Source organism: Melozone crissalis, unplaced genomic scaffold, assembly GCF_028551555.1.
Source record: "Melozone crissalis strain CALT ecotype California unplaced genomic scaffold, PUWL_Pcris_2 ptg000003l_1, whole genome shotgun sequence".
NCBI classification, from domain to species: domain Eukaryota; kingdom Metazoa; phylum Chordata; class Aves; order Passeriformes; family Passerellidae; genus Melozone; species Melozone crissalis.
In genome coordinates, this window is record NW_026535781.1 from 3,281,506 (window position 1) to 3,304,486 (window position 22,981).

Sequence of the window (22,981 nt, forward strand, 5' to 3'; positions counted from 1 at the left end):
TTTCGCCTCTGCCCATGCTGTTGAAAAATCAGAAGATGCTATAAAACATTACTTTTTAGTTTTTTCCACCTTAGCAATCCCACAGGAAATTAAAACTGCTAATGCTCTTGCTTATACCTTGCACTGATTCCAACAAGCTTCTGACCACTGGGGTATAAAACATGTCACAGACATACCACACTTCGCCACAGGACAATCCATAGCCGAGAGGGCCAACTGATCCATCAAAAGGATCCTTGATCAGCTGAGCTGGGGAGTCCAGATATTATCTTCCATTGAGAGACTGGCCAAGGCCTTTTACGTATTCAACTTTTTGAACAACCCATTTATGGAGCCAACTCCCCCAGTCATCAGGCAGTTTACTAATTCAACTGCAGCCCAATTACAACACCAGCAACCTGTGTTGAGCAAAGACCCTGAATCTAAACAATTTATGGGCCCTTTTCCATTAATTATTTGGGGAAGCGAAGATGCCCTTTTCTTTACAGTAACACTCCTACGATGGATCCCAGCAAAATATATAAAAACTCTTTCTGGGAACAGTGAGGCAAACACCAAAGCTACCATCAGAAGAACAGAATGAAAGCCTAAGAGAGACAGCAGCAGTGTGGAAGAGAAGGAGAAGGACAGAAGAAGATCTCCTAAGCAGCATTGACCACACACACCAAGACCAAGATAGCTCAGACACCACTTACCAGGATATATGTCTTAACATTTGTAAAAATTATGCTTTAGCATTGATATATGATTCTTCTAATAAGCTGTGTTCACACCCTTGCCTTACAGAAGAGAAAGTTTAATGGGAACACAACTTACGTTTCATCTTCTAATCTCTTTATCTGTTTACTTTTAGGACACCCAAGCTTCCAGATACTAAGTCAGATTAAGTCAGAAGATGCTGCCATTGGTTGCTGCTGCAGCAGGAATCTAGATGCTCCTCACTGAGCCACATGCCTTCAGCTGGGTGCTTCCACAGACAAGCCACAATTTCTTGTCCGTGGCCATGCCTGTCAGGCATTTGAAGGCATGTGTTTTTTCTACCTGCTGTCACATAGGGAGTCAGTATACCAGGGCATCCAGCTGCTAAAAGATAAGGAAACAAGATGCAGATGGAAGGCAACAACGACTGGTTCACTGGATTTTGCAAACACAGGAGTTGGCGAGGCTGGCTTCCATCTTTAGTTAGGACTGTTATGTGGGCTTTGTTTTTTGTATTCATTGGGTTGGTTATATTACCCTTTTTTGCTAAATGCCTGCAAAACTCTATGGCAGAAGCCTTCTTTCTAGATAGCAAAAAGGGGGTGATGTGAGGGCCCAGGGGCCTACCATTGGAACTGTAATACCTCAGAGCAAAGTGACCAAAGAAAAAGGGAGACACCGCTCTGAATGCAATGGTGTCGCCCATGGCATTTGCAGGCTCATGTTGATGCAGCACGTTTTCTCCATATCACCCAGTTCAACTGCTGCATTTTCCTTTTATGTACTCCCTCGGAATGTTCCAACTCTCTTGTATCAATTTGGTCCTGGCTTACTGTAATGATACTGCGCTCTTCACCCCCATATTGTGTGCCCAGCCCCATTTTGTCTCCATTCATGGACACTCTTCAGCGTAATCCACACTATTTGGATTTCCACACAATGATCCCTCTCTTGCCTCATCCATCAGCCATCCAAACAACCCGGCTCCCACCTCTGCAAGTGCACGTCCATCACAGAGGTTGCTGTGGGCAAGCTGCAACACAGGAACTGAGTGCAACAGGGAACCTAGCCTCTAAGAAAACGTATGAATCCCGTTGCCCATCCAAACCAATGCCTTGCATGACCTTCCATTTTGCTTATTCTCTCAGTTCTCAAGCCAAATTATGCATTGTCTGTGACAGGTTACTTGGATTCTCTCTCTCCTGTCTGCAGGTCAGGCCACACCTGAGACCCTGCAGGAACAGCCTGACCCACAGGGAAGTGGGAGAGGACTCTTGGTCAGAAACTGTAGTGACAGGTCAAGGAGGAATAGGATCAAACTGCAAGAGGCAGAAGAGATTTGATGAAGGGAAGAAGTTCTTTACTCTCAGGGTGCTTGTCCCTGACACAGGGACCAGTGCACAGAGGCTGTGGATGCCGCATCCCCAGCAACATCCAAGGCCAGGTGTGACAGGGACCGCAGCAACCTGCTGTGCTGGGAGCTTGCTCAGCTTGGAACCAGATCATCTTCAGGGTCCCTTCCAAGCTAAACCATTCAAGGATTTTATCATTCTGCCATCCACATCTCCCACTGAGCAGCAGCCCTGAAACTTCAGTGACATCACAGCTCCCAGAGGCTTCCAGGAAGGTCCAGGACCTGGAAACGAGGACAGCAGACACTTCACCGGTTGCCAAGGGTCAGTTGCCGCACTCTCTGCGCTCTGACTCTCAGCACAGAGCTGCTGCTGCTGCCTGGGCTTTTCCTGCCACCTTCTCTGGAGTGCCAATATCAGCAGGATGTGCTCTGCTGTGCCCATGGAGGTACAGTGCCTTGCTAGGCAGGGGGCACCCGGTTTGGGCAGGCTGCAGCCATGTGGGAATGGATGGTGTGGGACAGGAAGCCCACTGGGAGATTGTGCTGCCCCTTGCAGGCTGACAGAGACTGCATGGAGGAGATGGAAGTGGACCAGGGGATGGATGAGGAAGAGATGATGGAGGTGGACTCCTCCTCTACTTCCATGTCCTCCCCTGTTGAAGACATGGAAGTAGACGAGGAGGATAACATCGAAGAGATGGACGTAGATGAGGAGGATGACACTGAGGACATGGAAGTTGACAAGAAGGATGAGGAGGAGCCCTAGGTTCTTGGATGAAGATGCAGCCCCACAGGTAAGACAGGCAGATGCTTCCCAAGCCCTGCCCACACACACACTGGGTCCCCTGACGCCAGGCTGGGGCTGGGCTGGATGGTCCCGCTCAGGGACACGGTGCCCGCAGGGGGCCTGGATTGTGCTGCCACAAGCACCAGCCCCGGCCTGCCCTGCGCTTGCCTGGGGCCACGCCAGCCCTGCCAGCCCCAGCCCAGCCCCTGGGGCCCAGCTCCCAGCCCTGCTGGGCCCAGTGCTGCCAGCTGAGTCCAGCTCTGCTGCTTCCTTTCTTCCAGGACTCATGTACATGATGGCACTGATGCCACGCCTTTGTAAATACATTTGAAAGTTTTGAAGATTTCTGTAAATATGTTTGAAACTTTAGAAGATTTCTGTAAATATGTTTGAAACTTTAGAAGATTTCTTTAAATACGTTCACTACTTTTGAAGGTCTCTGTAAATACATTTTGAAGATTGTTAGCCCATCGGATCCCATGTAAATATGTTCTGTACATTGTTGTTACACATGTTCTGTAAATCCTAGATTTGCCAATCTTTGGCAAATATATCGTGTTACTGTTTAAAACCTGACTTTTCTTGGCCATTTCTTTGGGCAAAGGCAGCCTTTGCACACTTGTGGGTTCCATGTGTTCCACGTTCTCGGGGCTGGGGGTCCCTGGGGGTGCTGGCACGGCCACCCCGGGGCTGGGGGTCCCTGTGCACAGGGGCTCCCACTGACACCACTCCTGGCACTGGGCACTGCTGCTCTTCCTGGCCTGGGGCACAGCGCTGTCCCCAAGAGCTCAGCTCTCACCAGCTCTCACACAGGGGGCTCTCCCAGCACTGGCCCCGGCAGCCAGGCCACCAAAGCAGGCAGCAAACCTTCAGCCACCCTTCCTGCTGCAGCCACAGGGACTCCTGGGCCCAGAGCCGCCAGCAGGCCACACCCATCCAAAATCCACCTGCACACTCTCAAGGCCACCACAGCCTTGGCAACTGGGCCACCTGCATCTGGGCTGCTGCAGGGGCTGATCTTTAAGCCTTGCAGCCTCCAAAGGCCTTGGGCTCTGCTTCCCAGCCTGCTCTGCACTGTCCTGAGCCCGCATTGTTCCAGAACCAAAAGCCAAGGAAGGGCATCCTCACCCTGCCTGCATTCCTGCTGCTTCCAGCGGCCACTGGCCCCAGGGCCCCACTTGGGTCACAGCTGCAGGGACAGGGCAGCCTGTACTGGGCAGGGGGCACAGGGCTTTGGGCCCTGGGGCTGCTGCTGCTGCTGCTGCTGCTGGGGGCCATGGGCACAACAGGGCCCCAAGCTCAGCCCCTGCCCGGCCAGCTGCCCCCAAAGCCCCACACTCCCCAAGCATCCCCATCACACCTGCCAGGGGCAAATACCACAGGCTTCAGGAAAGAAATTCCCCATAGTGACTAAACCAAGGGGTCCAAGAGGAAAGTCAGCACCATCTTAGGTTTACAGCTCCTTTAGACTGGTGGCTGCAGGGCAGGTGAGATCTCCAGGGCCTCTGGCAATGCCTGCTCTGCACATGAGGCTGTGGGGCTGCTCCCACTGGGACACAGCACCGGGCTCAGGCCAGCCCTGAGCCCCGCACTGATGATGCCAAGGAGCAGGCTCACAAAGCAGTTTCAGACCACTGCCTGCAGATATTTCAAAGGAGTACATGTCATTCTAGGAAGCCACCTTGCACATTTAGTTTTGGTGTCGTGGCATGAGAAGCCATGAAGGCGCCTCTGAATGTGCACTCAGGGCACTTCCACTGCCATCCCAACACAGGGATCACAAAGGACAGGCCTCAGCTTTCAGCACTGCTGAGCTCCTCATTAGCAATGATATCTCAGGAGGAAGCAGGGTTTTTCAGGCCCAGGGGCCTCTTACGGGAACTATAATACCTCATGACAAAAATGATAAATTAAAGTGAGGCATCCCTTTGAATGCAATGTTTTATCAGTTTTATCAGGGCTTGCTGATTTCAGCGTCGGCACGCTACGGCAGCATGAGGGATGAGGGCTGGCTCAGCTGCTGAAGCCCAGGGGACATTTTTAACACCTGCATCCAGAGCAACCAGAGCAGTGAGCTGGGGGACAGCAGCCTGCACTTCAGGATCCTTGGGTGATTTTTTTAGTCCTGTGAGTGGGCCACCCTTTACATCAGGGGCAGCTCTGGGTAACAAATTATCCGAAGTTGAGAGGGACATATATGTTCAAGTTAGGGAGGTTCTCCTTTCATGGGGCAAGAGTTTTATTAAGGGAACTTGGAAGTCATTTGTTCATTGGCTTTTAAAGGAGTTCCCAGATATTCCTGTTGATTCAATTCGTCATGTAGTTTTTTGGGACTAAGTTCGGGAAAGGCTCTTTCTATTGAAAACTCAGGGAGGGATAAGAGTCGCAAAATTTTACCTAATTTTTCACATGATTTATACAGTTTTCTCAAGGGTTCAATGTTCTAATACTCAAATCATATTTTGAGTTCTGCCCCTGGCATTCCTGAACCCACTGATACCAAGATAAGGGTGAGAGACAGGAACTGCTGTAAAGCACAGACAAGCCACCTGCTGTCTGACATCTCCCCTCCTTCTCTACCCCATGCCCAGGTCACACAGGCCTGGATTCTACCCTAACCCATTCTCCAGTACCTCTCCTCCCTGGATCCCCCTCAGATAGCCCATAAAATGGAGTCCCTCCTCTGGAAGGGGTCGTCCATGTCAAACTCCCTCCCACCACCAGCTCTCTCATCGGGTCTTCCCCATGTTGGGTCCTACCCCTGCATCAGGAAACACCTCTGCATTGGGATCCAGTGCTTCCTTGCCTACTCCCATTGGCCTACCCCCTCCAACTCAGCCCCTTGCGGATCCCACACTGTCAGAGCTGGAAGTGTGAGGGGTGGTAACTGGAAGGCCGCCATCTTGGCTACCAAAGGCCCACAACACCGGGCCTGGCCAGTCACCCCAAGGCCCCGCTCCTCTGCCAAAGACCAAGTTCCCTCTTCTGGAGAGGAGAGGGAAGCTTCATGCCACCTTCAGCATGAGTCTGAGGATTCTTGGCAGAGGATGGAGAAGCTGGCGGCTGAAGAGGGGGACTGGGAATTGGTAGCTAAAATACAAGCAGCACTGGTGCAGTACCAGAGTGGGGCTAACCCCCAATGGCAAGCTGTCCCACACGGGGAGATGAAAGACCCTTGTAAAGAAGCGAAAGACCATGGTGGGGTGTCACTGTATTTTAATAATTTGTTAAATGCCATCTTCACTGCACATGTTATGGTGCGTCACACTCTGGTCCATTTTATGAACATCCTACTTTCTCCCACTGAAATTATTCTGTGGGAAGAAATGGGGAAAAAACTAACAGAACAACTATTAAAAGACTATGCTAGGGAAGACAGGTGGGCACACCTAACAGTAGTCCATCTAGCCAGTAAGGAAGATTTCACAACACCTCATTCAATAGACCTTCCCAGAGCTCTGTTAGAAGAGATAGAAGTGCTGCAAACACAGCTCTCAAGCAGACAGCCAATGGAACAACACTTACTCTAGATTTCACAGACATTCTGCAGGGACCTGGGCAATCCTTTCTAAAATTTATTGACCACCTTCCACAAGCAATAGAGAAGCAAGGTGAACATCCAAAAGCCAGGAAGGTACTTCTTACTAAACTTGCTGAAACAAATGCTAATAACACCTGTAAAGACATTTTACCTTCTCTACCCCTTAACCCAAAGCCTACCACTGCACAAATGGTCGAGGCATGCACACTTAGGGCATCCTTACACTGTGATGCCAGCCTAGCTAAGGCTACCAGTCAGGCTATAGTTGAGGTGCTAGTACCCTCCCAAGTTATTCGCTGACATACACATGAAAAAGGACCTGGCTTTAAGTGTAGAGATATGGGGCATTTTCAACAAAATTTATAAATAAAGCCTATTACCAGGGACCTTCTAGCTGTCACAGCCACTGTCCTCACTGCCGCCCTCGTCTACATGCTTTCAAACACCAGCAAAACCGGTGGCCTGCGGGAAACCCCACACAGACACAGAAAGGCCCTGCGCAATGACACCAAACGCGTGGCCGTTCCACCCCACTCTCCCCAACATCGTGGAGAACCAGCACAGCGACCTCCTCAGATCCAGCGGGACAGCTCGATCACTGCGGAAAACTCGACAGAAGACAGCTCTGCCCTGGAACCCAAAGGCAGCTGGTAAGAGCCTTTTCAATTCCAATCCAGGATATTTATGTTCACCATATTCGAACAGGCAAATACAGGCCTGAAGAACATTCCAGAGACATTTTGATTTTAACCAACACCAGGGAAGGGATGGAGACACTCACTCTACTACCTGAGGTACTCGCCTTGATGTCTTTGCAGGAGATAACTGTCCAGGCTCTATGCTTAGACCCTCCCCTTTTCATTTCAAAAGGAACAGTTACAGTCAGAGCCATCCTCCTACGGGACATGATCACCACACCAGCTGATCCAATCGTGATGTGGGCACAGACAACAGGCAGAAACAGACCCATTCTAAAGTGTGCTTTATCATGTAATGGGAGAAAGAGGTGTCTTTCAGGACTATTAGGTACAAGAGCTGATGTCACCATAATTTCCTGCTCTGATAGGCTAAAACAATGGCTCCTGGTTCCAGCTGCTGGGGTAATTATTAGCTACCAGGGAGCCACTACCAGCTTCTGGAGTCACAGTAACATCTGCAGGGAAGGTCCTGAGGGCACAGTTTCTACGGTAAGATCTTTTGTCACCCGGGCACCAATAACAATTTTAGAAAAAGAGACCTCTTGTCCCAAAGGGGGACAAGGCTAGAGATCATATCAACACCTCAGGATTTCTTGACAGGGCCACCCAGCAGCGTGCCACCCTTCAGTCAACCTGGAAGACCAACGACCCCATATGGGTGGATCAGTGGCCCCTCCCAGGCAGAAAGTTAAAGGCCCTGCAGTCCCTCTTACAGGAGCAGCTGTCTGTGGGCCACATTGTACCATCTACTAGCCCCTGCAATGTGCCTGTCATTATCATATGAAAGCCTGGCAAGGACAAGAGGCGGCTCCTGCAGGACCTCAGGAAAATCAATGAGGTCATCGAGGACAGTGGTTCCCTCCAGTCCAGCCTGCCCTCAGCCTCCATGTTACCTTGAGATTGCCGATGGTGCACCATGCTGTAGTTGTGGGTAGCAGTTTTTGTAGTCCTCCTATTTTTCGGATATCTTGTTCGACATTTAGGCTGTGATTGATGGAGCCTGAGCATAGGAAGAGCATTGCTTTGAAGATTGCATGGGTAAGATCTGAAGGAAGGCTAGTTCAGGGAGGTTTAATCCAATTGTACCTATGATTACACTGTTTTTGGCAGATGGTTGATATAGATCTTAATGACTACTTTTTTGACACCCCCATGCAGCCCAATGACACCCTCCTGGGTTGCCTTTTCCATCACTAAATCGACAAGCACCTTTACAGAGGTACCAGTGGACTGTATTGCCTCAACAACTGAAGAGTAGAACAAATATTTGTCAATTGCTTGATGTCAAAATTCTCTCGCCCTAATGCTAATCGCTTTTCATTATATGGACCATTAAATGAACATCCTAATGCTATCATTTTTCATTACATGGACGACACAGTCGTTTTTGCAGGAGCTCAAATCATTTTGGATGTTGCAGTACAAGATGTCATCACGGTGGTACAGGAGAAAGGTTTTAAGATTGCAGCAGATGAAGTTCAAAGTACAGCCCCTTCGAAGTGTCTCGGCCTAAAAACTGCAGAGAGAACCATCACACCACAAGCACTGCACATCAAGGACAACCCAAAGACTCTGCCAGAACCCCAAATGCTCTGTGGAAGCATCAGTTGGGTACATTCACTGCTGGGAATCACCACAGAAGACCTCATGCCGCTGCTCCTGCTCCTTAAAGGCAGTGAAGGACTCGATTCCAGTGATCACTGATACCGGAGGCTTAAGCAACTGTACATAAGGCATCCTGGGTGATTCAAACTAAACAGGCACTCAGATACCACCCTACTTTTCCTTTCTCCCTGGCAATCTTTGGTCGAAGTCCAAAATTCCATGCATTATTCTTTCAGGGGGACTCAACTATCTCAGATCCCCTCAAAGAAATTGAATGCGTTTTCAGAGAACACCAACCTAGTAAAATGATAACAACCCAACAGAAAGTTATTGCACAACTAATCAGGAAAGCTACAGAGCGTCTGTTCTCCCTTGCAGGTACAGACCTTGTGAATATATACTTACTTCTCACTCAAGAGCACCTCAATTGCCTACTTCAAGCATCTGAACCACTGCAATACGCCTTAGATCATTTTTACACAGGTTAGGATCAGCCAAAAATTCTACCACCAAAATATTCCTGCGCTGCTCAGGATGTTCAAAAACACCCAAGACCCGTCAAGATCCCTTGTAGCCACCTGCCCCAATTGTCAGGAACATGGCCTTGCTTCTGTCAGAGCTGGAGTCAATCCAAGAGGACTAGAGAGTCTCCACATCTGGCAATCAGACATCACACACTAGGCCCCTTTTGGCAGACTAAAGTACATCCACGTCTCAATCAACACCTTTTACAGTGCGATTTTCATCTCTGCCCATGCTGGTGAAAAATCAGAAGATGCTACAAAACATTACTTTTTAGTTTTTTTCAACCTTCACAGTTCTACAGGAAATTAAATTTGATAGTGCTCTTGCTTATACCTTGCACTGATTCCAACAAGTTGCTGACCATTGGGGTATAAAACATATCACTGGCATACCACACTCCACCACTGGACAGTCCACAGCGGAGAGGGCCCACTGATCAATCAAAAGGATCCTTGATCAACTGAGAGGGGTAATCCTGATATTATCTTTCACTGACAGATTGGCCAAGGCCTTTAATGTATTCAACTTTTTGAACAACCCATTTATGGAGACAACTCCCCCAGTCATCAGGCAGTTTACTAATTCAACTGCGGCCCAATTCCAACATCAGCCACCTGTGTTGAGCAAACACCCTGAATCTAAACAATTTATGGGCCCTTTTCCATTAATTACTTGGGAAAGAAAAGATGCCCTTGTCTCTACAGCAAGATTCCTAAGATGAATCCCAGCAAAATACATAAAAACTCTTTCTGGGAACTGTGAGGCAAACACCAGAGCCACCATCAGAAGAACAGAATGAAAGCCTAAGAGAGTCAGCAGCAGCCTGAAAAAGAAGAAGGAGAAGGACAGAAGATCTCCTAAGCAGCGTTGACCACACACACCAAGACCAAGATAGCTCAGACACCACTTACCAGGATATATGAATTAACATTTGTAAAAATTATATTTTAGCATTGATACATGATTCTTCTAATAAGCTGTGTTCACACCCTTGCCTTACAGAAGAGAAAGTTTAGTGGGAACACAACTTACGTTTCACTTTCTACTCGCTTTATCTGTTTACTTTTAGGCCACCAAAGCCTCCAGATAACAAATTATCAAAGTCAGAGGATGCTGCCATTGGTTGCTGCTGCAGCAGGAATCTGGATGCTCTTCACTGAGCCGCATGCTTTCAACTGGTTGCTTGCATAGACAAGCCACAATTTCTTGTCCATAACCATGCCTGTCAGGCATTTGAAGGCATGTGTTTTTTCTACCTGTTGTCACATAGCGAGCCAGTATACCAGGGCATCCAGCTGCTAAAATATCAAGGAAACAAGATCCAGATGGAAGGCAACAACGACTGGTTCACTGGACTTTCCAAACACAGGGGTTTGCGAGGATGGCTTTCATCTTTAGTTAAGACGGTTTTGTGGGCTTTGTTTTTTGTATTCATTGTGTTGGTTATTTTATCCTTTTTTGCTAAATATCTCCAAAACTCTATGGCAGAAGCCTTCTTTATAGATAACGAAAAGGGGGAGATGTGAGGGCCCAGAGGCCTTCCACTGGAATTGTAATACCTCAGGGCAAAGTGACCAAGGTAAAAAAAGTCACGGCTCTGAATGCAATGGTGTCGCCCATGGGCATTTGAAGGCTCATGGTGATGCAGCACATTTTGATGGCATCACCCAGTTCAACTGCTGCATTTTTCTTATATGTACTCCCTCGGAATGTTCCAACTCTCTTGTATCAATTTGGTCCTGGCTTACTGTAATGATCCTGCGCTGTTCACCCCCATATTGTGTGCCCAGTCCCATTTTGTCTCCATTCCTGGACCCTCTTCAGCGCAATCCACACTATGTGGATTTCCACACAACAATCCCTCTCTTGCCTCATCCATCAGCAATCCAAGCAAGCCAGCTCCCACCTCTGCTACTGCAGGTCCCTCCCAGAGGTTGCTGTGGGCAGGCTGCAACACAGGAACTGAGTGCACCAGGGAACGGCCCTCTAATAAAAGGCAGGAATTCCACAGCCCATGCAACAAAAAGCCTTGCATATCTTTTCTTTTTCCTTATTCTCTCAGTTCTGAAACCACATTCCGCATTTTTTCTGACTCGGAACTTGGCTTCTCTCTCTCCTGTCTGCAGGTCCAGCCACAGGTATGACCCTGCAGGAACAGCCTGACCCAAAGGGAAATGGAGGAGCACAATTCGTCAGGAACTTTAGAGACAGGATAAGGAAAAATGGGATCAAACTGCAAGAGGTGGAAGATATTTGATGATGGGAAGAAGTTCTTTACTCTCAGGGTGCTTGACCCTGACACAGGGACCAGTGCAGAGAGGCTGTGGATGCTGCATCCCCAGCCACATCCAAGGCCAGGTGGGACAGGGGCCACATCCACCTGGTGTGCTGGGAGGTTGATCAGCTTGGAACCACATCATCTTTAGTGTCCCTTCCAAGCCAAACTATTCACGGATTTGGTCATTCTGCCATCCCCATCTCCCACGGCGGAGTGGCCCTGAAACTTCAGTGACATCACAGCTCCCAGAGGGTTCCAGGTGGAACGTCGAGGACCTGGTAACGAGTACAGCAGACACTTCAGTGGCTGCCAAGGGTCAGTTTCTGCTCACCCTGTGCTCTGACCCTCAGCACAGGGCTGCTGCTGCTGCCTGGGCTTTTCCTGCCACCTGCTCAGGAGCACCAATCCCAGCAGGATGTGCTCTGCTGTGCCCATGGAGGTACAGTTCCATGCCAGGCAGGGGGCACCCGGCCTGGGCAGGCTGCAGCCATGTGGGAATGGATGGTGTGGGACAGGAAGCCCACTGGGAGATTGTGCTGCCCCTTGCAGATTGACAGAGACACTGGGGAGGACATGGAAGTGGACCTGGGCGTGGATGAGGAAGAGATGATGGAGGTGGACTCCTCCTCTACTTCCATGTCCTCCCCTGTTGAAGACATGGAAGTAGACGAGGAGGACAACATTGAAGAGATGGAGGTGGATGAGGAGGACAACATCGAGGATATGGAAGTTGATGAGAAAGATGAGGAGGAGCCCATGGTCCTTGGATGAAGATGCAGCCCCACAGGTAAGACAGGCAGATGCTTCCCACGCCCTGCCCACACACACGCTGGGTCCCCTGACGCCAGGCTGGGGCTGGGCTGGATGGCCCCGCTCAGGGACACAGTGCCCGCAGGGGGCCTGGATTGTGCTGCCACAAGCACCAGCCCCGGCCTGCCCTGCGCTTGCCTGGGGCCACGCCAGCCCTGCCAGCCCCAGCCCAGCCCCTGGGGCCCAGCTCCCAGCCCTGCTGGGCCCAGTGCTGCCAGCTGAGTCCAGCTCTGCTGCTTCCTTTCTTCCAGGACTCATGCACATGATGGCGCAGATCTGATACCTTTGTAAATACGTTTGAAAGTTGTGAAGTTCCTGTAAATATGTTGACTACGTTAGAAGTTTCCTGTAAATACGTTTTGAAGATTGTTAGCTCATCGGATCCCATGTAAATATGTTCTGTACATTGTTGTTGTTGTTGTTATAACAATTGTATAATGACACATGTTCTGTAAATCCTAGATTTGCTGATCTTCGGCAAATAAATACTGTTTCATTTTAAAACCTGACTTCTCTTGGCCATTCCTTTGGGAACAGGCAGCCTTTGCACACTTGTGGGTTCCACTTGTTCCACGTTCCCCAGGCTGGAGGTCCCTGGGGGTGCTGGCACGGCCACCCTGGGGCTGGGGGTCCCTGTGCACAGGGGCTCCCACTGACACCACTCCTGGCACTGGGCACTGCTGCTCTTCCTGGCCTGGGGCACAGCGCTGTCCCCAAGAGCTCAGCTCTCACCAGCTCTCACACAGGGGGCTCTCCCAGCACTGGCCCCTGCAGCCAGGCCACCAAAGCAGGCAGCAAACCTTCAGCCACCCTTCCTGCTGCAGCCACAGGGACTCCTGGGCCCAGAGCCGCCAGCAGGCCACAGCCATGCAAAATCCACCTGCACGCTCTCAAGGCCACCACAGCCTTGGCAACTGGGCCAGCTACATCTGGGCTACTGCAGGGGCTGATCTTTAAGCCTTTCAGCCTCCAAAGGCCTTGGGCTCTGCTTCCCAGCCTGCTCTGCACTGCCCTGAGCCCGCTTTATTCCAGAGAGAAAAGCCAGGCCAGGGCATCCTCACCCTGCCCGCATTCCTGCTGCTGCCAGCGGCCACTGGCCCTTGGGCCCCACTCGGGGACAGGGCAGCCTGTGCTGGGCAGGGGGCACAGGGCTTTGGGCCCTGGGGCTGCTGCTGCTGCTGCTGCTGCTGGGGGCCATGGGCCCAACAGGGCCCCATGCTCAGCCTCTGCCTGGGCAGCTGCCCCCAAAGCCCCACACTCCCTGAGCATCCCCATCACACCTGCCAGGGGGAAATACCACGGGCTTCAGGAACGAAATTCCCCATAGTGACTAAACCAAGGGGACTAAACCAAGGGGAAAGTCAGCACCAGCTGATGTTTACCGCACCTTTACAAAGGTGGCTGCAGGGCAGGTGAAATCTCCAGGGCCTCTGGCATTGCCTGCTCTGCACGTGAGCCTGTGGGGCTGCTCCCAGTGGGACACAGCACCAGGCTCAGGCCAGCCCTCAGCTCTACACAGCTGATCCCAATGAGCAGGCTCACAAAGCAGTTTCAGACCACTGCCTGCAGATATTTCAAAGGACTACATGTCATTCTAGGAAGCCACCTTGCACATTTAGTTTTTGTGTCGTGGCATGAGAAGCCATGAAGGTTCTTCTCAATAAGCACTCAGGGCACTTCCACTGCCATTCTAAAGGTAACACAAAGGACAGGCCTCAGCTTTCAGCACTGCTGAGCTCCTTACTGGCCGTGAAATCTCAGGAGGACGCAGGGTTGTACAGGCCCAGGGGCCTATTTACTGGAACTATAATACCTCATGACAAAAATGACAAAATAAAGTGAGGCAGCCCTAAAAAACCAATGTTTTATCAGTTTTTTCAAAGCTTGCTAAATGCAGCATCAGCACCCTCCAGCAGCATGAGGGATGAGGGCTGGCTCAGCTGCTGAAGCTCAGGGGACATCTTGAAACATCTGCATCCAGAGCCACCAGAGCAATGAGTGGGGAGACAGCCGCCTGCAGTGCAAGATCCTTGGGTGATTTTCTAGTCCTGTGGGTGGGTCACCCTTTACATCAGGGGTAGCGCTGGGTAACAAATTATCCAAAGATGAGAGGGATACATAATTTCGAGTTATGGAGGTTCTCCTTTTAGAGGGGAGTACTTTTGCTAAGGGAAGTTGGAAGTCATTTGTTCATTGGCTCTTTAAAGAGTTCCCAGTCATTTTTGTGTATTCTGTTCATCTTATAACATTCTGGGACTGAGTTAGGGAAAGTCTCTATTTTTAGAAAACTCAGGGAGTGAGAAGAGTTGCAAAATTTTTCCCACCTTTTTAATTTGATTTAGAGAGTTTTCGGAAGGGTTCCAAGTTTTAATATTCAACCCAGACTTTCTGTTCTGCCCCTGGCATTCCTGACCCCAGTGATACCAAGATAAGGATGAGAGATGGAAACTGCTGTAAAGCACAGACAAGCCACCTGCTGCCTGACATCTCCCCTCCTTCTCTACCCCATGCCCACGTCTGTACTGATCACTCGGGCCTGGATTCTACCCTAACCTATTCTCCAGTACCTCTCCTCACTGGATCCCCCTCAGATAGCTCACAAAATGGAGTCCCTCCTTTGGAGGGGGTTGTCAATGTCAAACTCCTTCCCACCCTCAGGTCTCTCATCGGGTCATGCCCCTGCGTTGGGTCCTACCCCTGCGTCAGGTACCACCTATGCATTGGGATCCAGCACTTCCTTGCCTACTCCCGCTGGCCTACCCCCTCCAACTCATCCCCTTGTGGATCCCACACTGTCAGAGCCGGAAGTGTGAGGGGCGGTAACCGGAAGGTCGCCATCTTGGCTACCAAAGGCCCACAACACCGGGCCTGGCCAGTCACCCCAAGGCCCCGCTCCTCTGCCAAAGAACAAGTTCCCTCTTCTGGAGAGGAGAGGGAAGGTTCATCCCACCTTGAGGATGAGCCTGAGGATTCTTGGCAGAGGATGGAGAAGCTGGAGGCTGAAGAGGGGGACTGGGAATTGGCAGGTAAAATACAAGCAGTTCCGCTGCAGTACCAGAGGGGGGCAAGCCCCTGATGGGAAGCTGTCCCACACGGGAGATGAAAGACCTTTATAAAGCAGCAAAAGACCATGGGAAGCACTAACTGTATTTTAATAATTTCTTAAATTGCGTCTTTGCTGCACATGTAATGGGGCTCACGATCTGCGCCATTTTATGCACATCCTACTCTCTCCACTGAATTTGTTCTGTGAGAAGGAATGGGGAAAAATCTAATACAACAACTTATAAAAGACTATGCTAGGGAAGGGAGGCGGGCACACCTAACACTAGTCCATCTAGCCAGGGAGGAAGATTTCAATAAACCTGAGAATCACACAAGACACCTTCCTGTGCTGTGTTAGAAGAGATAAAAGTGCTGCAAAGACAGCTCTCATGTAGACACCCAATGGAGCAACACCTACTCTAGATTTCACAGACAATCTGCAGGGACCTGGGAATACCTTATAAAATTTAGTGACCTCCTTACACAAGCAATAGAGAAGCAAGTTGAACATCCAAAAGTCAGGAAGGTACTACTTCCTACCCTTGCTGAAACAAATCTTACCAACACCTGAAAAGACATATTACCCTCTCCACCCCTCACCCCAAAACCTACCATTGCAAAAATGGTCGAAGCATGCTCCCTTAGGGCAACCGTACACCATGATGCCAGCCTACATAAGACTACCAGTCAGGGTGTAGTAGAGGTGCTAGTAGCCTCCCAAGTTATTCCCTGACATACACATGAAAAAGGACCTTGCTTTAAATCTGGGGAGATGCGGAGATGAGGCATTTTTGAAAGAATCGTAAAACTACAGGCTGTTAGCAGGGACCTTCTAGGTGTCACAACCACTGTCTTCACTGCCCCCCTCATCCACACGCTTTCCAACACCAGCAAAACCAGTAGCCTGCCGGAAACCACAGACAGACACAGAAAGGCCTCGCACAATGACACCAAACGCGAGGCCGTTCCGCCATACTCTCCCCAACACCATGGAGAACCATCACAGCGACCTTCTCAGATCCATCAGGACACCTTGATAGCTGCAGAAAACTCGACAGAAGACAGCTCTGCCCTGGAACCCAAAGGCAGCTGGTAAGAGCCTTTTCAATTCCAATCCAGGATATTTATGTTCACCATATTCCAACAGGCAAATACAGGCCTGAAGAATGGCCCAGAGACATTTTGATTTTAACCAACACCAGGGAAGGGATGGAGACACTCACTCTACTAGCTGAGATACTTGCCTTGACATCTTTGCATGAGATAACTGTCCAGGCTCTATGCTTATTCCCCCCCATTTTCATTCCAAAAAGGAACAGGTATAGCCAGAACCTACCTCCCACGGGACATGAACACCACACCAGCTCATCCAATGGTGAAGTGGGCACAGATTACAGGCAGAAACAGACCCATTCTTAAGTGTGCTTTGTCATGTAAAGGGAGAAAGAGATGTCATTCAGGACTATTAGATACAAGAGCTGACATCACCATAATTTCCCTTCTCCGACTGGTTAAAAGAATGGCCCCTGGTTTCAGCGGCTGAAGTGATTTTTGGCATCGGGAGAGCCACTACCATCTTCTGGAGTCAAGGTACCATCTGCATGGAAGGTCCTGAGGCCACAGCGGTACAGTAAGATCATTCATCACCTGGGCACCAATTACAATTTGAAGAAAAGCCTCTTGTCCCAAAGGGGGACAAGGCTAGAGATCCTATCAACACCTCAGGATTTCTAGACGGGGCCACTGAGCAGTGTGCCACACTTCAGTCAACCTGGAAGACCAATGACCCCATATGGTTGGATCAGTGGCCCCTCCCAGGCAGAAAGTTAAAGGCCCTGCAGTCCCTCATGAAGGAGCAGCTCACTGTGGGCCACATTGTACCATCTACTAGCCCCTGCAATCCACCTGTGTTCCACATACAAAAGCTTGGCAAAGACAAGGAAGTGGCTACTGCAGGACCTCAGGAAAATCAACAAGTTCATTGAGGACATGGGTGCCCTTCTGTCCGGCCTGCCCTCAGCCTCCAATTTACCTCGAGTTTGGCAGATGGTTGTTATACATCTAAATGACTGCTTTTTTGACATCTCCTTGCACCCCGATGAAAGCCCCTTGCTCGCCTTTTCCATCCGTAAATTGACAAGCACCTTTTACAGAGGTACCAGTGGGCCGTATTGCCTCAAAGAATGAAGAAGAAGCCAAATACTGGTTAATGCCTTGGAGCCCAAATTCTCTTGCTCAGCTGGAAAAGACAGCCTAATGCTATAATTTTTCATTACATGGACGATACAGTCGTTTGTGCAGAAGCTCAATTCATTTTGGATGTTGCCATACAAGATGTCATCACTGCGGTACAGGAGAAAGGTTTTAAGATTGCAGCAGATAATGTCCTAAATACAGACCTCTGGAAGGATCTTGGCCTGAAAGCACAGAGAGAATCATCACACCCTAAACACTGTACATCAAGGACAACCCAAAGACTCAGAAAGAACTCCACCAGAATTGTGGAAGCATCAGTTTGCTACATTCACAGCTGGGAATCACCAGAGAAGATCTCATGCCACTGTTCCTGCTCCTCCTTAAAGGCAGTGAATGACTCGATTCCGTGCAATCACTGATACCGGAGGCCGAAGCAGCCGTACAAAATGTATCCTGGGTGATTCAAACTAAACAGGCACGCAGATACCAACCTAATTTTCCTTTCTCCCTGGCAATCCTTGGTGTACGTCCAAAGTTCCATGCATTATTGTTTCAGTGGGATTCAGCTTTCTCAGATCCCCACATAGAAATTGAATGCGTTTCAGAGTACACCAATCTACTAAAACGATAACAACCCAACAGAAAGTTATTGCAGAACTATTGCTGGAAACCTAGAGAGCGTCTGTGCTCCCTTGCAGGAATAGACCTTGTGAATATTTACTTACTTCGCACTCAAGAGCACCTCAATTGCCTACTTCAAACATCTGAACCACTGCAATACGCCTTAGATCATTTTTACACATATTAGGAATAGCCATCAATTCTACCACAAAAAATATTCCTGCGCTGCTCAGGATGTTCAAAATTACCTGAGACCAGGCAAGGTCCATTGTAGCCACCTGCCCAATAGTCAGGAACATGGCCTTGCTTCTGTCAGAGCTGGAGTCAGTCCAAGAGGACAAGACAGTCTCTACATCTGGCAATCAGACATCACACACTAAGCCCCTTTGGGCACACTAAAATACATCCACGTCTCATTCGACACCTTTTACTGCGTAGTTTTCGCCTCTGCCCGTGCTGTTGAAAAATCAGAAGATGCTATAAAACATTACTTTTTAGTTTTTTCCACCTTAGCACTTCCACAGGAACTTTAAACTGATAATGCTCTTGCTTATACCTTGCACTGATTCCAACAAGCTTCTGACCACTGGTGTATAAAACATGTCACAGGCATACCACACTTCGCCACAGGACAATCCATAGCCGAGAGGGCCCACTGAGCCATCAAAAGGATCCTTGATCAACTGAGCCGGGGAGTCCAGATATTATCTTCCATTGAGAGACTGGCTGAGGCCTTTTATGTATTCAACTTTTTGGACAACCCATTTATGGAGACAACTCCCCCAGTCATCAGGAATTTTACTAATTCAACTGCAGCCCAATTCCAACATCAGCCACCTGTGTTGAGCAAACACCCTGAATCTAAACAAATTGTCGGCACCTTCCCATTAATTACTTGGGAAAGAGAAGATGCCCTTGTCTTTATAGCAACATTCCTAAGATCGATCCCAGCAAAATACATAAAAACTGTTTCTGGGAACGGTGAGGCAAACACCAAAGTCACCATCAGAAGAACAGAATGAAAGCCTAAGAGAGATTGGAGCACCCTGGAAAAGAACAAGGAGAAGGACAGAAGAAGATCTCCTAAGCAGCGTTGACCACACACACCAAGACCAAGATAGCTCAGACACCACTAACCAGGATCTATGTCTTAACATTTGTAAAAATTATATTTTAGCATTGATACATGATTCTTCTAATAAGCTGTGTTCACACCCTTGCCTTACAGAAGAGAAAGTTTAGTGGGAACACAACTTACGTTTCACTTTCTACTCGCTTTATCTGTTTACTTTTAGGCCACCAAAGCCTCCAGATAACAAATTATCAAAGTCAGAAGATGCTGCCATTGGTTGCTGCTGCAGCAGGAATCTGGATGCTCCTCACTGAGCCGCATGCTTTCAACTGGTTGCTTGCACAGACAAGCCACAATTTGTTGTCCATGGCCATGCCTGTCAGGCTTTTGATGGCATGTGTTTCTTCTACCTGCTATCATATAGGGAGTCAGTATACCAGGGCATCCAGCTGCTAAAATATCAAGGAAACAAGATCCAGATGGAAGGCAACAACGACTAGTTCACTGGACTTTTCAAATATTGGGGGATGAAAGGCTGGCTTCCATCTTTAGTTAAGACGGTTTTGTGGACTTGGTTTATTGTATCTATTGTGTTGGTTATTTTATCCATTTTTGCTAAATGCCTGCAAAACTCTATGGCAGAAGCCTTCTTTATAGATAACAAAAAGGGCGGAGTTGTGGTGGCCCAGGGGCCTATCATTGGAACTGTAATACCTCAGGGCAAAGTGACCAAGGTAAAAAAAGTCACCGCTCTGAATGCAATGGTGTTGCCCATGGGCATTTGCAGGTTCATGGTGATGCAGCGCGTTTTGCGGGCATCACCCAGTTCAACTGCTGTATTTTCCATATATGTGTTCCCCTAGACTGTTCCAACTCTCTTTTACCGTTTTGCTCCTGGCTTACTGTAATGATCCTGCACTGTTCACCCCCATATTGTGTGCCCAGCCCTATTTTGGTCTCCCTCCCTGGACCCTCCTAATTGCAATCCACATTGGTTAGAGTTCCACAAAAATCCCACACTCACCTCGTTAACAAGCAGTTAAACAAGCCTGCTCCCAGCTCTGGGAGTGCAGGTCCCTCACACAGGCTGGCTATGGACAGGCTGCAACACAAGAACTGAGTGCACGAGGCAACGTGGCCTCTAATGAAAAGCATGAATCCCACAGCCCACGCAATCCAAACCAATGCTTGCATGTCTCTACTTTTTCTGTCTTCGCTCAGTTCTCAAGCCACTTTCCCCATTTCCTCTGACTGGGTACGTGGCTTCTCTCTCTCCTGTCTGCAAGATAAGCTACATGCGTAACCTGGCAGGAACAACCTGACCCTCAGGGAAGTGGGAGAGGACTCTTGGTCAGGATATGCAGGGGGAGGAAACGGAGGAATGGGATCAAAATGAAGGAAGTGGATCAGATTTAATGATGGGAAGTTCTTTACTCTCAGGGTGCTTGTCCCTGACACAGTGACCAGAGCACAGAGGCTGTGGATGCTCCATCCCCAGCAACATCCAAGGCCAGGTGGGACAGGGGCCGCAGCAACCTGAGACATTGCTCAGCTTGGAACCAGATCATCTTGAGGGTCCCTTCCAAGCCAAACCATTCACGGATTTGATCATTCTGCCATCCCCATCTCCCACGGTGGTGTAGCCCTGAAACTTCAGTGACATCACAGCTCCCAGAGGGTTCCAGGTGGAACGTCCAGGACCTGGAAACGACCACAGCAGACACTTCACCGGCTGCCAAGGGTCAGTTTCTGCTCACCCTGTGCTCTGACCCTCAGCACAGAGCTGCTGCTGCTGCCTGGGCTATTACTGCTGCCAGATTTGGAGCGCCAATCCCAGCCGGATGTGCTCTGCTGTGCCAATGGAGGTACAGTGCCATTCCAGGCAGGGGCCACCCGGCCTGGGCAGACTGCAGCCATGTGGGAATGGATGGTGTGGGACAGGAAGCCCACTGGGAGATTGTGCTGTCCCTTGCAGATTGACAGAGACATTGTGGAGGAGATGGATGTGGACCAGGGGCTGGATGATGAAGAAAAGATGGAGGTGGACTCCTCCTCTACTTCCATGTCCTCCACTGTGGAGGACATGGAAGTAGACGAGGAGGAGACCATCGAGGAGATGGACGTAGATGAGGAGGATGACACTGAGGACATGGAAGTTGACAAGAAGGATGAGGAGGAGCCCATGGTCCTTGGATGAAGATGGAGCCCCACAAGTAAGACAGGCAGATGATTCCCACGCCCTGTCCACACACACACTGGGTCCCCTGATGCCAGGCTGGGGCTGGGCTGGATGGCCCCGCTCAGGGACACAGTGCCCGCAGGGGGCCTGGATTGTGCTGCCACAAGCACCAGCCCCGGCCTGCCCTGCGCTTGCCTGGGGCCACGCCAGCCCTGCCAGCCCCAGCCCAGCCCCTGGGGCCCAGCTCCCAGCCCTGCTGGGCCCAGTGCTGCCAGCTGAGTCCAGCTCTGCTGCTTCCTTTCTTCCAGGACTCATGCCCATGATGGCACAGATGCCACGCATTTGTAAATACGTTTGAAAGTTGTGAAGTTCCTGTAAATATGTTGACTACGTTAGAAGTTTCCTGTAAATATGTTTTGAAGATTTTTAGCCCCTCAGATCCCATGTCAATATGTTCTGTACATTGTTGTTGTTGTTGTTATAACAATTGTATAATGACACATGTTCTGTAAATCCTAGATTTGCTGATCTTCGGCAAATAAATACTGTTTCATTTTAAAACCTGACTTCTCTTGGCCATTCCTTTGGGAACGGGCAGCCTTTGCACACTTGTGGGTTCCACTTGTTCCGCGTTCCCCAGGCTGGAGGTCCCTGGGGGTGCTGGCACGGCCACCCTGGGGCTGGGGGTCCCTGTGCACAGGGGCTCCCACTGACACCACTCCTGCCACTGGGCACTGCTGCTCTTCCTGGCCTGGGGCACAGCGCTGTCCCCAAGAGCTCAGCTTTCACCAGCTCTCACACAGGGGGCTCTCCCAGCACTGGCCCCTGCAGCCATGCCACCAAAGCAGGCAGCAAACCTTCAGCCACCCTTCCTGCTGCAGCCACAGGGACTCCTGGGCCCAGAGCCGCCAGCAGGCCACAGCCATGCAAAATCCACCTGCACGCTCTCAAGGCCACCACAGCCTTGGCAACTGGGCCACCTGCATCTGGGCTGCTGCAGGGACTGATCTTTAAGCCTTGCAGCCTCCAAAGGCCCTGGGCTCTGCTTCCCAGCCTGCTCTGCACTGCCCTGAGCCCGCTTTGTTCCAGAGAGAAAAGCCAGGCCAGGGCATCCTCACCCTGCCCGCATTCCTGCTGCTGCCAGTGGCAACTGGCCCCTGGGCCCTACTCGGGTGACAGCTGCAGGGACAGGGCAGCCTGTGCTGGGCAGGGGGCACGGGGCTTTGGCCCATGGGGCTGCTGCTGCTGCTGCTGCTGCTGGGGGCCAGGGCCCAACAGGGCCCCAAGCTCAGCCTCTGCCTGGGCAGCTGCCCCCCAAGCCCCACACTCCCTGAGCATCCCCATCACATCTGCCAGGGGGAAATCCCACGGGCTTCAGGAAAAAATACCCCATAGTGACGAAACCAAGGGGTCCAAGAGGAAAGTCAGCACCAGCTGATGCTTACAGCACCTTGACAATGGTGGATGCAGGGCAGGTGAGATCTCCAGGGCCTCTGGCATTGCCTGCTCTGCACGTGAGCCTGTGGGGCTGCTCCCACTGGGACACAGCACCGGGCTCAGGCCAGCCTTTA